At 40.9% G+C, this 13,911-nt stretch overlaps 1 protein-coding gene and 1 pseudogene across 1 annotated transcript in view; one reads left to right on the top strand and one right to left on the bottom strand.

The window, feature by feature from the left end:
• Colec12 (collectin sub-family member 12) overlaps positions 1-13,911 on the bottom strand; it is a 187,669-nt gene that overhangs the window by 111,670 nt on the left and 62,088 nt on the right. The gene's annotated exons all lie outside the window — the stretch shown is intronic.
• Rbms2-ps1 (RNA binding motif, single stranded interacting protein 2, pseudogene 1) lies at positions 11,015-12,103 on the top strand (annotated as a pseudogene).

Genomic DNA, 13,911 nt, shown 5'->3' with positions numbered 1-13,911 from the left:
GTGCAGGAAGCTCCATATTGATTTTGGCGACCCTATGGGTTAAAAATCTTGTTTAAATGTTGCAGCCTTAGAATGGATTTGAGGTTTTTCTTACATTGTTTTATAAAAGGCTTCTGATTGATTATTTACAGATGTTGTATCTGAGAAAGCTGAAAATAGTCTCACTATGAACACTAAAATTTGGGCTCAAGCTTCCCTATTTAAAAATGAACAGTTTGATGGGAGTCAGGCCCCAGGGTTGGCCTACTAAACTGTTGTGACTGGGGTTTCTCCTAATGTCTTGGGCATTGAGATTTCTGTTGACCAGCCAAGGAGTAACTCCTCAATATGCTCAATCAGAAAATTACTGCTGAACTATCAGGTCTGTGCCAAGGGCACAGGGGACGAACAAAAACTGAGATTCAGTGGCAATAGGCCCACCAACAACCAGAGGGCTGTGTAGGAAATATTATATCACATATGAGCAAGGTATGCTGGAATCACCTCACAGGTGTGAGAAGATGGGTAGGCAGCCAAGCTCCAGCCATCTCATTCCGCTCCACTACCTGATATTTCTACGCATAAAAAATAGTCAAAGTATGGATTTCTTTTTTTGAGTCTGAGTAAGCCTTTGCCTCAAGAGAGGCATGGTCAGTATCTCTCAGGTGAAAAGAGACCTACCCTTGTTTACTCAGGTTTACCCTTGTTTACCTGAAGAGAGAGACCTGCCCTTGTTTTTCAACGTCTCCAAAGACTTTTGCAGAGCTTTAAATGTGTAGAGTACAGTGCAATCCAGAAAGTGCTACTGTTCCCATAGCCCAAAATCTTCAACTGTGGCAGATATTCTGTTCCTTGATGTAGGCCTTGGTGGGAACTGGAGAAGCACTGTGTCTGATGCAGGGCTGCCTTCTTTCCAACCACAATACAAGCTCTCTCTACCTAGAGTTTATGTCCTCATTCATTCTCCCTCTCTCATTCTCCCATTCATATTCTCCTTCTTCCCACTCCCCTCTCCTTTTTGTATACTCAAAGTTGTATTCTAGAATCAGCCAAACTCTCCTTATCCTGTCTCAGTGATGAAGTCCATAATTGAACTTCAAAAGGAGTATGTGATCTAAAGATTTTTCCTTCCCAATTCTTAGGAATTCTTGAACCTCCTTCTTTAAGACAAGCAGTTGACACCAGGAAGACAGCTTTGCTAAGAAAGGTTATAGAGAGTGAAATACAGTCTATACAGGTTTAACTAGGGACATATGGCCCCTCTAGTCAGTAACATTCCCATGCCTCTCTGGAGCTATCAGGACATGTGGGTTAGTAGTGAAGATGAACTTCAGGACTAGCAGTGGGGCCATAAATCACCAGGTTAAAGACTTTTCCATATGATTTACAACTTGCAGTAACCTAAGGCTCAGGGAATGTCATAGAAGGAGGTAGAAGACTATAAGAGCCAGAGGATCATGATACATGCTGTGAGATAATAAGTCTCTTTCATATATGACGGGAAAGCTATAGCCTTGAGGACTCAAAAGTATATACAAGACCTGCACAATAATGCCACCATTTGACATGACAGTATGGATGGATGTTGAGGGAGCAAATCTTACAGGGGTCTTCCCCAAATAAAGAACTTCAGGCAAAATGGCTGCTGAGAGACAAAGAGTTGATTTTCAAGGACAAGCTATGACGACACCCAGTTAGGATAACTAATACCCAGAGGTCAGCTCTAAACAAATATGTATATGAGCAATGATAAATGGATTTAGTAGGCTGAATTTGCATATACCTGTGAGAGTAGATAGATGATAGATAGATGATAACTAATGATATAGACGAATTGATAGACAAGCAAAGAGACAGACATATGTAACAAAAATTTAAAAGTAAGAGGTAAAATTCATGAATTTTAAGGGCTTGGGTGGACATAGGAGGAATTGCAAGGGGAGAGGGAATGACAGCAATGATGTAAAAGAATAAAGAGAATTTTTTAAATGAATCAACTAAAAATTAAATATGTAAGCCCAATCTTCCTGTTGCTAATAATATATCACTACTAAAATGCCTCCTCAAAGTCACTATCACTGAGAAAAGGGAAAAGGGATTGTTAAAATGTAGACTTTCTATTGATAACAAGAGATGGTAAGAGAATCAGCCAATGGTTCATAAGTGTTTCAAGGAATCATTTGAAGACACAAAAAGCAAACACCGCTACATATTGTCTAAAATTACAAGGCTTTTTAATATTGACTGATAATTATCCCAAAGATGAATGCAGCTCACACCTTTTTTATGACAACTCCACAACAAGGGCTAATGATTTGTTTTCATAATTAACTATGACTTAGGACTCAGCCTAGAGTCCATGTTTACTGCACCTGCATATACCTTCTTAGCAGCCACATCTAGACCATTCTTTCTCTTTAGGCCACTTCCTCAAGAGAGACCTTCATTAATATCCCTATCAGCTTTGCCTGTTGCAGTCCCTGCCTGGTATGACATAATAGTTGATGTCAAATCCTTCTATATACCTGTGGTGGTTTGAATGAAAATGGTCCCCATAGGCCCATAGGGAGTGGCACTGTTAGGTATGGTCTTGTTGGAGTAGGTGTGGCCTTGTTGGAGGAAGTGTGTCACTGGGGGTGGGATTTGAGATTTCAGATGTTCAAGCCAGGCCCACTTGCTCTCCCTGCTGCCTTCAGCTCTAGATATAGAACTAATTCGCAAGCACCATATTTGCTTGCATTCAGCTATGCTTTCTCCCATGATGACAATGCATCTGAACTGTAAGCCAGCACAATCAAATGCTTTCTTTTATAAAACTTGCTGTGGTCATTCTGTCTCTTCATAGCAATAGAAACCCTAACTAAGACAATATCCATTTCCATTTATTTTCATGACCATAATGCCATCACAACAGACACTGAAAGCATATATTTGAAGCTCATTCTCACCAACTAAACACACACCAGTTACCCTGATCTTACACTATATCAACTTCAACCCAATGACTGTGTAAGGTATTTTCCCCCCTGTTATTTCCCTGTCACTATTCACATATTCGCTTGCCAACTCCATGAGTCACCTACCTGACCCCACTCCAGGCCAACCAATACTCTTACCATTTACTCCTCTTGGATGCCAAGCCTCTCACCCTCATCTGCTGTCTTAACTTCTCCAATTTTGACTAGCAGCACTGGGGTGTTTATTTTGTATTTATTTTTGATGTTACAATTCTCTTCACTTCTCTTGTTGGATCTCTTATGTACATGGGTGTTAATTTAATATGTATGCAGGTGCATATGTGTGCATGTATGTGTGAACATATATACATAGAGGCTAGAGCTTAACTTAGTCATCCTCTAGACAAGATCATCTACTCTTTAAAAAAAGATTTGTTTCTATGTTTTATGTGTATGGGTGCTTTGTCTGCATGTATATATCTGTACACCAGCAGAGGAACATATCAGAATAGGACATCGAATCTCATTATAGATGGTTGTAAGCTGCCATGTGGTTGCTGGGAATTGAACTCAGAACCTCTGAAAGAGTAGCCACTGTTCTTAAACACTAAGCCATCTGCCCAGTCCTAAACATCTATTCATTTGAGACAAGATCTCTCATTGGCCTATAACTTCCAGATTAGGCTATATTGTTTATCTGATTATTTATCCAGCAAATCCTAGGGATTCTCCTGTTTCCATCCCCACAGATCTTCAATTACAAAAGAGGGCTATCAAGCATCGTGTGTGTGTGTGTGTGTGTGTGTGTGTGTGTGTGTGTGTGTGTGTGTGTGTGTTTCTATAAGGCTTCTAGAGATTAAACAAGTTATTGTATTTTTGAGGCAAGCAATTTACTGACTGAGCTCTAGATTCTGAGTTTTATCAGCAAGCCCATTTGAAGCTGGAGAGGTTTAGGAGTGTTTATTGCTCTGTCAGAGGAGGATTCAGGTGATAGCAACTCATACTGGGCAGTTCACAAACATTTGTGATTCTAGCTCTAAGAGATCCAATGTGTCCTTCTAGCCTCAATGGGTACACACACATGCATAAAGATATAAATTTTATAAAAGTCTACTCTCTTGCTTATAATGCATGTTCTGTTAAGGCCACTAAAATAAAATTCTGTTGAACTTAGAAAAAGATGAGAAACAAAATTCTCTCTCTCTCTCTCTCTCTCTCTCTCTCTCTCTCTCTCTCTCTGTGTGTGTGTGTGTGTGTGTGTGTGTGTGTGTTTGTCCCACTGAGGTACACACACACGAGACTTTTTATACATTGACTTTTTCTGAATATCAAGAGATAAGTAAGGGAAGCATTCCAAATTTTGTCCACTTCTAAAGAAAATCTCAGTACCTTCAACATCTGGATCCCAACATTATATTGAATTTACACCTTGTCCAGACACAAAAAGTGTTGAAAGATAATGAATACTCTTTTTGATGGGTCAGCCTAAAGAATGTCCTGAAAACACATGACAAAAATTTAGAACAACATCTAGACTCTTGTATGAAGCAAATGTCCATAATGAGTTTCTGGCAGCAGATATTCTTAATAACTATTCACCCCATCCCTTCCCTTTTCCATGTCTGTGTTGTCTCTGCACAGACTTTAAGTCAGAATCTGTAACTTATATACATGATATGACAACTAGAAACAAGTAACATCATGGTTATCAACTCTTGATCATAACACTACTTTTTGGTCAAGTTATTTGGCTCCATTAAAGAGCCCTGCTTAGTGGTTAAAATTCTGTTCTGTGTCACCCATGTTATCTGTTGAACTGTAGGGAAAATAAAGCAGATTTGGGACTAGCAGAACAGGATACCCTGATGTGGGAGATTATGAAATTTTGGGGAAACTGCAAGAAGTGTACTTTGATAAGTACACTTAGGGTGTAGGCACAAAGCTGCGATTGTTAGGCTGACTCCAGAACATTGTTTGGAGTGTAGTATGTAGACAGTTCAAAGTCCTGTCCTAAGGAACATCAGAGGCAACAGGAAGGGCCAAATTACTGACAGAATAAACTTCTACAATGAGAAAGGTATTTTAAACTGGATTATTCATATCTACAAATTGGGAAATTGCCTAAATTTAAGTCATTCCAGGTAAACAGCAGTTTGGGTGATTATTGGTATTAGAATTATTATATGTTTAATATTAGAAGTTGTCAGCAAATTATTTTGATTGGAACGTTACTGTTTACTATATATATATATATGAGGGAAGGATTATAATATGTATACTTCCAATCAACAGATGCACTTTAAAATCTTGAAAACATATGCCCAAATACAGTCTCCTCTTTCTGGGGACTAGATAGGGGGTCTTCTTAGGTAGTTATCTGATAATTTAATAGGTAATAAAGGAAAAGAGTAGCTTTCTGAAAACCAAATCCATAAATACAGATTTTGTCTAGATATTGTATCTCTGTTGAATTGGTATTTGTAGGCTGTATGCCCAGCCTTCCCAGGAGTCATTTGAACCAAAAGTCACTCTTAAGAATATCCAAGATTACATGCTATCTTCCTTTAGACAGCCATGAAAGGAACTGTGTTGCTCTGTGATGATAGGGCATATGTTCTCCACTCATCCATATCCAGGTGAAGTGTGTTGAGATGAAGGCTTATTCTTTCTACTTCTTTTGAGTGTCTTACATGGCAGTCACCAACTGAAATATGTAACACAAATGCAATAGGTATCTGTCAATTAGTTGACTTTGCCATAAAAAAGAAAAACAGTACCAGATCTATGGCTTTTACACATTCCTAGTTCATTATTTGGGATAAAACTCAAAACAAAATGCTAGAGTTTAAGGGGAGAGGCAACTGACAAAAAGAAAAACTCAGGAGGAAGTGATAGCTAAAGGAGGGAGAGGGGCGATAGATACTGAGGAGAAACCATGGGACAGAGCAGTTATATCTTGGCCCACATCAGGGTCTCTCTTCTAGAACTCTCTATTTTAGGAAACAGCTCCATTAAATGTTGATGCTAAGACAGCAAAAAGACCAGATTTGAGTTCCAGTCCTGCATTCACTGTATGAACTATGAAGCATAAAGACCTTCCATCTGAACCACAGCAGACATGTTCACAGCTAGAAGAGATCACAGATGACCCAAGATAAAATAGCTTCAGGGTGACCACCTGCACATCATCTCCAATTCTCTGAAAGCCTTCTGCCCAGTTTGATCTGTCCCACAACTCTTGACTTAATCTGGTTTGTTTTGTTCAAGTCTGTTCCTGTACTCTCTTTTCTCTCTTCACTTGAAGGCTGATTTTTACTGTGGGGGTGATGAAAATGAGGTGAGTATAGTTATCTGCTCTGTAGAAAGCTGGTTGAGGTAACTCCCTTTACTATGTCTACTATTCCAAGTAGATTAAAAAGGAGAGGAAGTGAACCCAGTAGTAAACAGTTGTATTCTGGTGTGGCCTGAATCAACTCCATGCAGAAGCATTTGAGTTAAAAGAATAGACTTTGGAGAAGTAATGGTAACAGCAGCAGCATACACTTTTAAAGTTCAAAGTTCATAGTGTATCTATCAGTTTACTTAATAGATTCTGTGAGCTCCAAGATCAAGGATGGAAATGTTCTCTCATTATTCAACGAATAAAATAGACTCAAGAAACAGAGCTTAAAGCTCTGACTGGTCAACACATAGTACACTTATTTCTGAAGAAATGCACCTTAAAAGTTACAGTATATACACACATGTTACATGTATATCATCAATTACAATTCTCCTCTGAATTACATGTCACATTCTGAGATTTTTTTTAAAAAAAATTATAAAAGGGGTCAGATGATACATGTGCTAGGTTGTCATGTAAAAATCCACATTTAAAAAATTTAAAAAAAATTTGATTGTAGAGATAAGACTATTGGCTATTTAAAGAACAGCCCTGAGTGATTTCAGATGTTGTAAGACTGCCAGCACAAACTCACGCCATTAATGCTCAGGCTGATATATGAATTAATAATTCACTTTTCTGAATTCTCCTCTTCTGAGTTTGGAGCACAACTCAAACGTAAGTGCTACTATATCATGGAACTACAACTCATTCCAAATTTTAATACAGTCTGTATTTCTGCCAATTATTTATGACTTTTAAATATCCAAATCCGAAGTGAACATTTGTATTTTACATTCAATGCCTCACAGATGTATTTAGCTTATTTCATAAAATGAAGACCAAGGAGCTACAAGAGGATCCCAGATCCTCACTCCAGAATTCCCGAGGACCCCATTCTACTTATGTTCATTGCATAATTTTGAAGCCACGATCTGAACATAAGCCATCCTGAAGTTAGGTGATGAGGCCCTTAATGGTGGGACTATAAGGCTGCAAGTACAGGGAATCATAAAGGAGTTGGGAAGGGTTAACTCTGAGCAGGAAGTGGCTGCTATTTTCTGCCTCTTCCAGAAGAGATTCTGCCTCTCCTTTCCTGTTGGTGAGCTATCACATTCACAGAACAGTGCAGAATTCTCTGCCTAAACTTCCACAGTGGTACTGTCTTCCCTGCCATGTGTTACCAACAGGGGTGGAGAACCTGTATCCCAGACCTCAGGAGGCTGGCACAGCAGGACCATGAGTTTGAGGCCAGCCTGGGTTAAATATGGAGGTCCTCATGTGTTTCCTAAAAAACTGTGAATGCTTTAAGCTTTTCTTTGTTTCCTTCATGTTATTACCAATTAGGTATACCAACTCATCCATTATCTTCAGCTCTTGATACTCATCAGATGGGTGAATGTGCAAAGAATAGAAAATGTGGAGCATGTACACATGCAAGCATGTACACATGCACGTGTAGAAACATATACTAGCAATTCTGCCAGACATACTCGTTACCAAAGTACTTAAGAGAAGGAGGCAGGAGGACAGTGCCTGGGCTAAATAGAAAGATACTGTCTCAAAATGATGACCATTACTGAGGACTGAGAAGAATTCTACTTTAGACAGATTTCTGAGTCAGAATGTAGTATTATATTCCTTTATAGTAAGGAAATGAGTCCCTATAAAATGCCAGAGAACGTTACAAAGGAGTGAAAGGTTCACAATTTCTTTCTTCAATTGTCTACTGTGGCTTTTTTTTTTCATCTTTTCAATATTTGCTTATGAGACAGGTCATCAATTCAAGACTTCAATTTCAATGTCCATCATTTGCCCAATGCATGCTTCTTTCTGTGACTTCTGGTTTTCAAAATGTACCATTGTTGTCTCCAATAAAGTGTTCCAAAGCAAACATTTCTAGAGTTTTCTCTGTCCTCTTTCCCTCATTTTCAGTCAGTTTGCATGGTGACTTTCATCCCATTTTCTGATGGGGCCTGTGCAGCCTCCCAGGTCTGACCAGCTCCCTTCACATAAGGCAGGAGGGCTGTGTCACAAGGACATCTGTTTCTAGCCTTCCTTTCTTGCTTTCATAGTGCAATAGCTCCAGTGCTCCTCAGACAAAGGCTACACAGTTTGAAAACTCCAAATCTAACATGCTTGGGTGAGTGTTTGGGATAGATTTATTTTTAGAATTTTAGAATACTTACAGATACTTAAGTTATCTTAAGGATGGGATCTATGTTCAAACAGTTTATTCATGCTTCAGATGCACTTATACACAGAGCCTAAAAAGCAATGTTACATGGGAGCTTAGGGGTCACCATGGTTTGATAGTAACCCCTCATTTGAGGTCATCTATGGAGTCTTTAATGTGTGATATCATGTCAGTGTTCAAGAATTTTCCAATTTTTGAAGACTCTTGCATTTCAGGTTTTTATATTAGAGATGCTTTGCCTATGTTGGGTGACAGGATGGATCAATGACCAATCTTTTACATCTCCAGTGACCCTTCTAGCTATCCCAACATTAGAGACTAAACAAAGCAGATAGTCTGCCTACTTGAACAAATACTTAAACCTGGCCTAACGAAGCTGCTGGGGAAGCGAATAGGCAAACCCATGTTTATCATGCACTTGAATAGTTGCCCCTCAGCAAGGGAAGCTGAGCTATTAAGCTTGTGTATTTCTGTCTTTTCCTCTCTGCATACAACTTGATCCTATTAGAGTTCAAGTTTCATTTTGCTTGTGAAATTTGCGGCACTCCAGCCCAGAGTGACTTCTGCTTTCTCCAAACTCATGGACTGGTACTTATTTATGAGATGTTTCTCTACAGGGGTTCTCAACCTTCCTAATTCTGTGGCCCTTTAATACAGTTCCTCATGTTGTGGTGACCCCAACCATAAAATTATTTTTGTTGCTACTTCATAATTGTAATTTTTCCACTATTGTGAACTGTAAATATCTGATATGCAGTATATCTAACATGTGACCCCTGTGAAGGGATAGTTTAGCCCTCAAAAGGATTGTAACCCAGAACTACTTCTTTGTACAATCCTGAAGAGATAGACCTCAAAGGAACACATCCCGCAAGGGGATTATTTAGTCTAGAGATTGATAGTACACACCTTTTCCTAGCAAGACAAAGTTGGCTCATATCTGCATGTGTACATGTATATACAACATGACCACTGTGCTTGGTCTCTTCCCTCTACATCGAAAGTCTTTGAAGTAGAGATTTACCTGACTGTGAAAACAGTGTATGCTTGATTATTTAACTGACTTTCATTATTGGAGTTCAGTTGTTTAAAGTCTTCAAATTTGGAAAGATGGACATACTCATTTGTTGACAGCTGGGAAAAAATAAAAATAAAACACAACAAAAACTCCAAAGGTCTAATATGAGAGAAAGCAAACTCGTGCCCCCATCTTTTAGTTAGTAAAGTGAAACCACTCTGACTTTTTGTTGTTGCTATTTAAATACTCTCTTGGGTCTCTTATTTATATTATGGTTAAAAGAGGGCTCTGAATGTGTAGTTGTACTTTGGTTTTAGGGAAATATGTGTTTTTGCTCAAGAGATCTGAGGTACTCTTGGTTTCAGTTGCATGCCTGCATTCCCTCTGTCTCATGGTACAGGGTAAAGGGAGGGAGGACCAGTGGTCCACATAGTGGCTGCTGTAGAAACAAAGGCTATGGTGGGAAAGAGAAGCACAAGAAACAAAGGAAAGTGCTCTACAAACTTTGATCAAACATTCTTTCCAGAACCAAACTAATGACTAGACATTCTTCAGAATGTAGGTATTAATTTTTATAAGCTGTACACAAACACTGTGTTGCTCAGTGCAGTATACAGCATTGAGACCCAAGTGTCTCTGAGATGATGATAAACACATTATACTATACTTTGGAGATCACTGGCTCACAGACTGCAATCCATAGAGAGAGGCTGGCCCAATTACAGAGAGATGAAAATGTTGATGAAGTTGAAGTTAAACCTAAAACTAATGTGCCATCTTTGTAATCAATGAAGCTATACACATAAAGTTTTCAAGTCTAAATGACAATGACAATGGAAAATACAAGAAGTCTTCATGAGGGGCTAGAGAGATGGCTCAGCAGTTAAGAATGCTTCCTGCGGGGCTGGGGATTTAGCTCAGGGGTAGAGCGCTTACCTAGGAAGCGCAAGGCCCTGGGTTCGGTCCCCAGCTCAGAAAAAAAAAAGAACAAAAAAAAAAAAAGAATGCTTTCTGCTCTTGAGACCAGAGTTTAATTCCCAGCATGCATGTTGGTGCTGCCTGTAATTTTATAGACACATATACATAGATAAAAATAAAATCTTTTAAGAAGTATTTGTGAAATTAATTGTGACATTTCCAGAGATGATTTCTAAGAATATGCCCTAACTTTTTCTAAAGCAAAATGTTTGAGGGAGTTACAGGATACAGGGAAGGGGGCAGGGAAAGACAAAGACTGGAAAACAAAACTATTTTCCTCCAATGTAAAAAACAAATTTGGAGCTGGGCATAGTGGCACATGGCTTTAATCCTAGCCTTAATACTTTAATTGGGAAGCAGAGGCAGGCAAGTCTGAGTTCAGGACAAACCTGTTCTACAGAGTGAATCCCATGATAGTGTTACACAGAGAAATCCTGTCTTGAAAAGTCAAATGGCCTCCCTTTCCTTCACTCCCTCCTTTCTCTCTCCCAGTAAAGAAAAAGATGCTGCTATCAGTGACTTCTAGGCCTAGCATTTTGACTTTTAGTTATAACAAGGAGCTATATGTGGCTCAGCAAATGACACCTCCGAGTCCTAGGAACGGTGCCCCTAACAGCAGCAGGAGCAGCGGGAACGACCAGATGAGCAAAACCAACCTGTATATCCGAGGACTACAGCCAAGCATTACTGACCAGGACCTTGTCAAGCTCTGTCAGCCATATGGCAAGATTGTCTCCACTAAGGCCATCCTGGACAAGACCACAAACAAGTGCAAAGGCTATGGCTTTGTGGACTTTGACAGTCCATCATCAGCACATAAGGCTGTAACTGCACTGAAAGCCAGTGGTATGCAGGCACAAATGGCAAAGCAACAGGAACAAGACCCTGCAAATTTATACATCTCAAACCTCCCACTGTCAATGGATGAGCAAGGGGATGCTGAAGCCCTTTGGCCAGGTTATCGCCACTGGAATCCTTCGAGACACCACTGGGGCCAGAAGAGGGGTCGGCTTTGCAAGGATGGAGTCCACAGAGAAGTGTGAAGCCATCATCACCCACTTTAATGGAAAGTATATTAAAGACGGCCCCTGGAGTAGCAGCACCTTCTGCCTCTTGCTTTGCAAATTTGCTGATGCTGGGCCAAAGAGAGGACAGAACCAAGGAAAGTTTGTGCAAAATGGATGGGCCTGGCCAAGGAACGGAGTCATGGGTGGTATGGCCTTGACCTATGACCCCACCACAGCTCTTTAGAATTGGTAGGGTGCTTGCTCCGTCTGTGCTAGCCCCATATCTCCCATCTCCTGTGTCTTCCTATTAGGGCTCAGTTCTGACACCAGGGATGGACTATCCCCTCTCTCTCCAGCCTGCCTCCATGATGGGACCTCCTACCCAGCAACTGGGTCACCTGTCACTCAACAGTCTGGGCACATTCATGCCAGCAGCTGCTGCTATGCAAGGGGCTTACATGTACCCAGTACCCAGCTGTCCCTTCTTCAAGTATTTCTGTTGAGGAGAGCAATAGTCAGTAGAGTCAACTGGCAGTGGAGTCCCCTTCAGACCATGGGTTCTATCCTTTCCAGTTCAGCAAGTAATGAGGTCCCGACCTGGGGAAAGAAGCCTATGCACTTCTTCTTGGGCTGTTTTCCCATTGCTGATGGAATCTGAGGAACCATGTTGTTTTTCAGATGTGCTACATTCAAGATCAAAAAGACTTTTTTCTTTTGCAAAAGAAGTTTCTTGCTTTGTATTTAATTGCAGTGAACCTTTCTCCTACTCCAAAGACACCAGTTGAGCTGCTTCTCATTTTCAAGAGGTTTGGGTATGTTGGGATTGCCTAGGGAGGCTTTAAAATGATTTCTTTAAAAAAGAAGACATAATAGCAGTGCTGGAAGGAAAGTCAATGAAGGAGCCCTGCCTGCCAAGTTTAGTTATGGACTATTTTCAATGTGTTTTAAATATGCAGGCTTAAAATTTTTGTTTCGCAAAGCTCTCAGCACCCCCCTACCCCCAACACACACACACACACACACACACACACACACACACACACACAGTTTAAGGCAGGGTCTCAGTGCAGTCCAGGCTGGCTTTGAACTCACAGAGATCCTTCCCACTCTGAGTGCACCAACATGCCTAGTTTTTTTTTTTAAATTTCTTGTCCACATTGTTCTTTTTCTCATTTCCATTTAGCTGAGTCTGCCTACTTTGCCTTTTTACAATTTTCAACTTTATGAATTTGATTTAAATTCCATGTGGAATTGGGGGAAAGGGAGAGCAGCACACAGGTAGAGAAGTGTGGGCAGTGAAGGTGGCTTCCCCTCTGCCCTCCTGTCCTAGGAGAGACTATATTTTGACTTCAGGAGACATGACAACCATGCAGCCTTTGGAAGCCACCTTCAACCAAATCTGGTGGCAAGTGCCACTGAGAAGTATCATCCAGCTTCAGCATTCTGGGACACCTATTCTGACTCCTAGAGGGTCTTCATCCTGCCCCAGGTCTCATAGCCCCTGCCCCTGCTGAGGAAGTTATGCCCTCCACTTTACCTGGAGGTTGTTTTGTCCCAAGAGGCTGCGGTCTTATCCATCATCCTTCATTGCCAAGCCTGGGGATTATCACATGAGCTTGGCAACTAGTTGATACAGACCAAGGATGGTCCTGAAACCTGACAATACAGAACCTGACCTCACTTCTCCACCCCTTCCTTACTCCCTGGCAGTTATCTGGTGTAGACTAAACCCCTACCTGGCCCAGCCCAGCTCAGCCCAGCGCAGCCCAGTCCAGGACATGGAACCTGTTATGTTCATGTCATTGACCAGCAGTGCCTTTGAATTCTGCCCATCCTGCCTCCTGGAGGATCTTTTCTGCCTGGTTCTCAGAGCCTCTCATTCCAGCTGCACGTGGCTGTACTCAATGGTACTCTACTGAATCACTTAGTTCAGCAGGAGCCATCTTAGCGGACTCACCCTTGGTTGTATGTACATGCCAACTGCACACCATTTGAAGGAATGACAGCAAGAACTGTAATGTGTACTGTGCATGCTTGAGAATGGACTAAGCTCTCTATGCAGTGTCCAGCCCAGCCCTGGTGTGTTTGGACCCATTCCTCAGGGAACCAGAACACCGGAAATCATTTTCCTTCTTGTAGAAGGACAACAGGGTTATGGATAGAAAAAAGGCAATTCTCACAGCTCCCTGGCCATTCAAAAGTCAGGAGGGACCTTTAAACATGGCTGACTTTAACTGTTCCCTTCTGCATGAGTTTCCCTACACACCTGTGATATGAAGGATATGTAACAAGTCACAGTGTGGGGGGAAGCTCATGCTTGTCCTTCTTAGGGTGTATGACAGGCCAAAGGAGTCATGTGTATAAATCGCTTTTCTGAGGGGGAATGGAGTGAA

The sequence above is a fragment of the Rattus norvegicus genome, chromosome 18 (genome assembly GCF_036323735.1).
Source record: "Rattus norvegicus strain BN/NHsdMcwi chromosome 18, GRCr8, whole genome shotgun sequence".
Classification (NCBI taxonomy): domain Eukaryota; kingdom Metazoa; phylum Chordata; class Mammalia; order Rodentia; family Muridae; genus Rattus; species Rattus norvegicus.
Note: the sequence above shows the minus strand (reverse complement) of the source record. Positions and strands in the feature narration are given on the sequence as shown.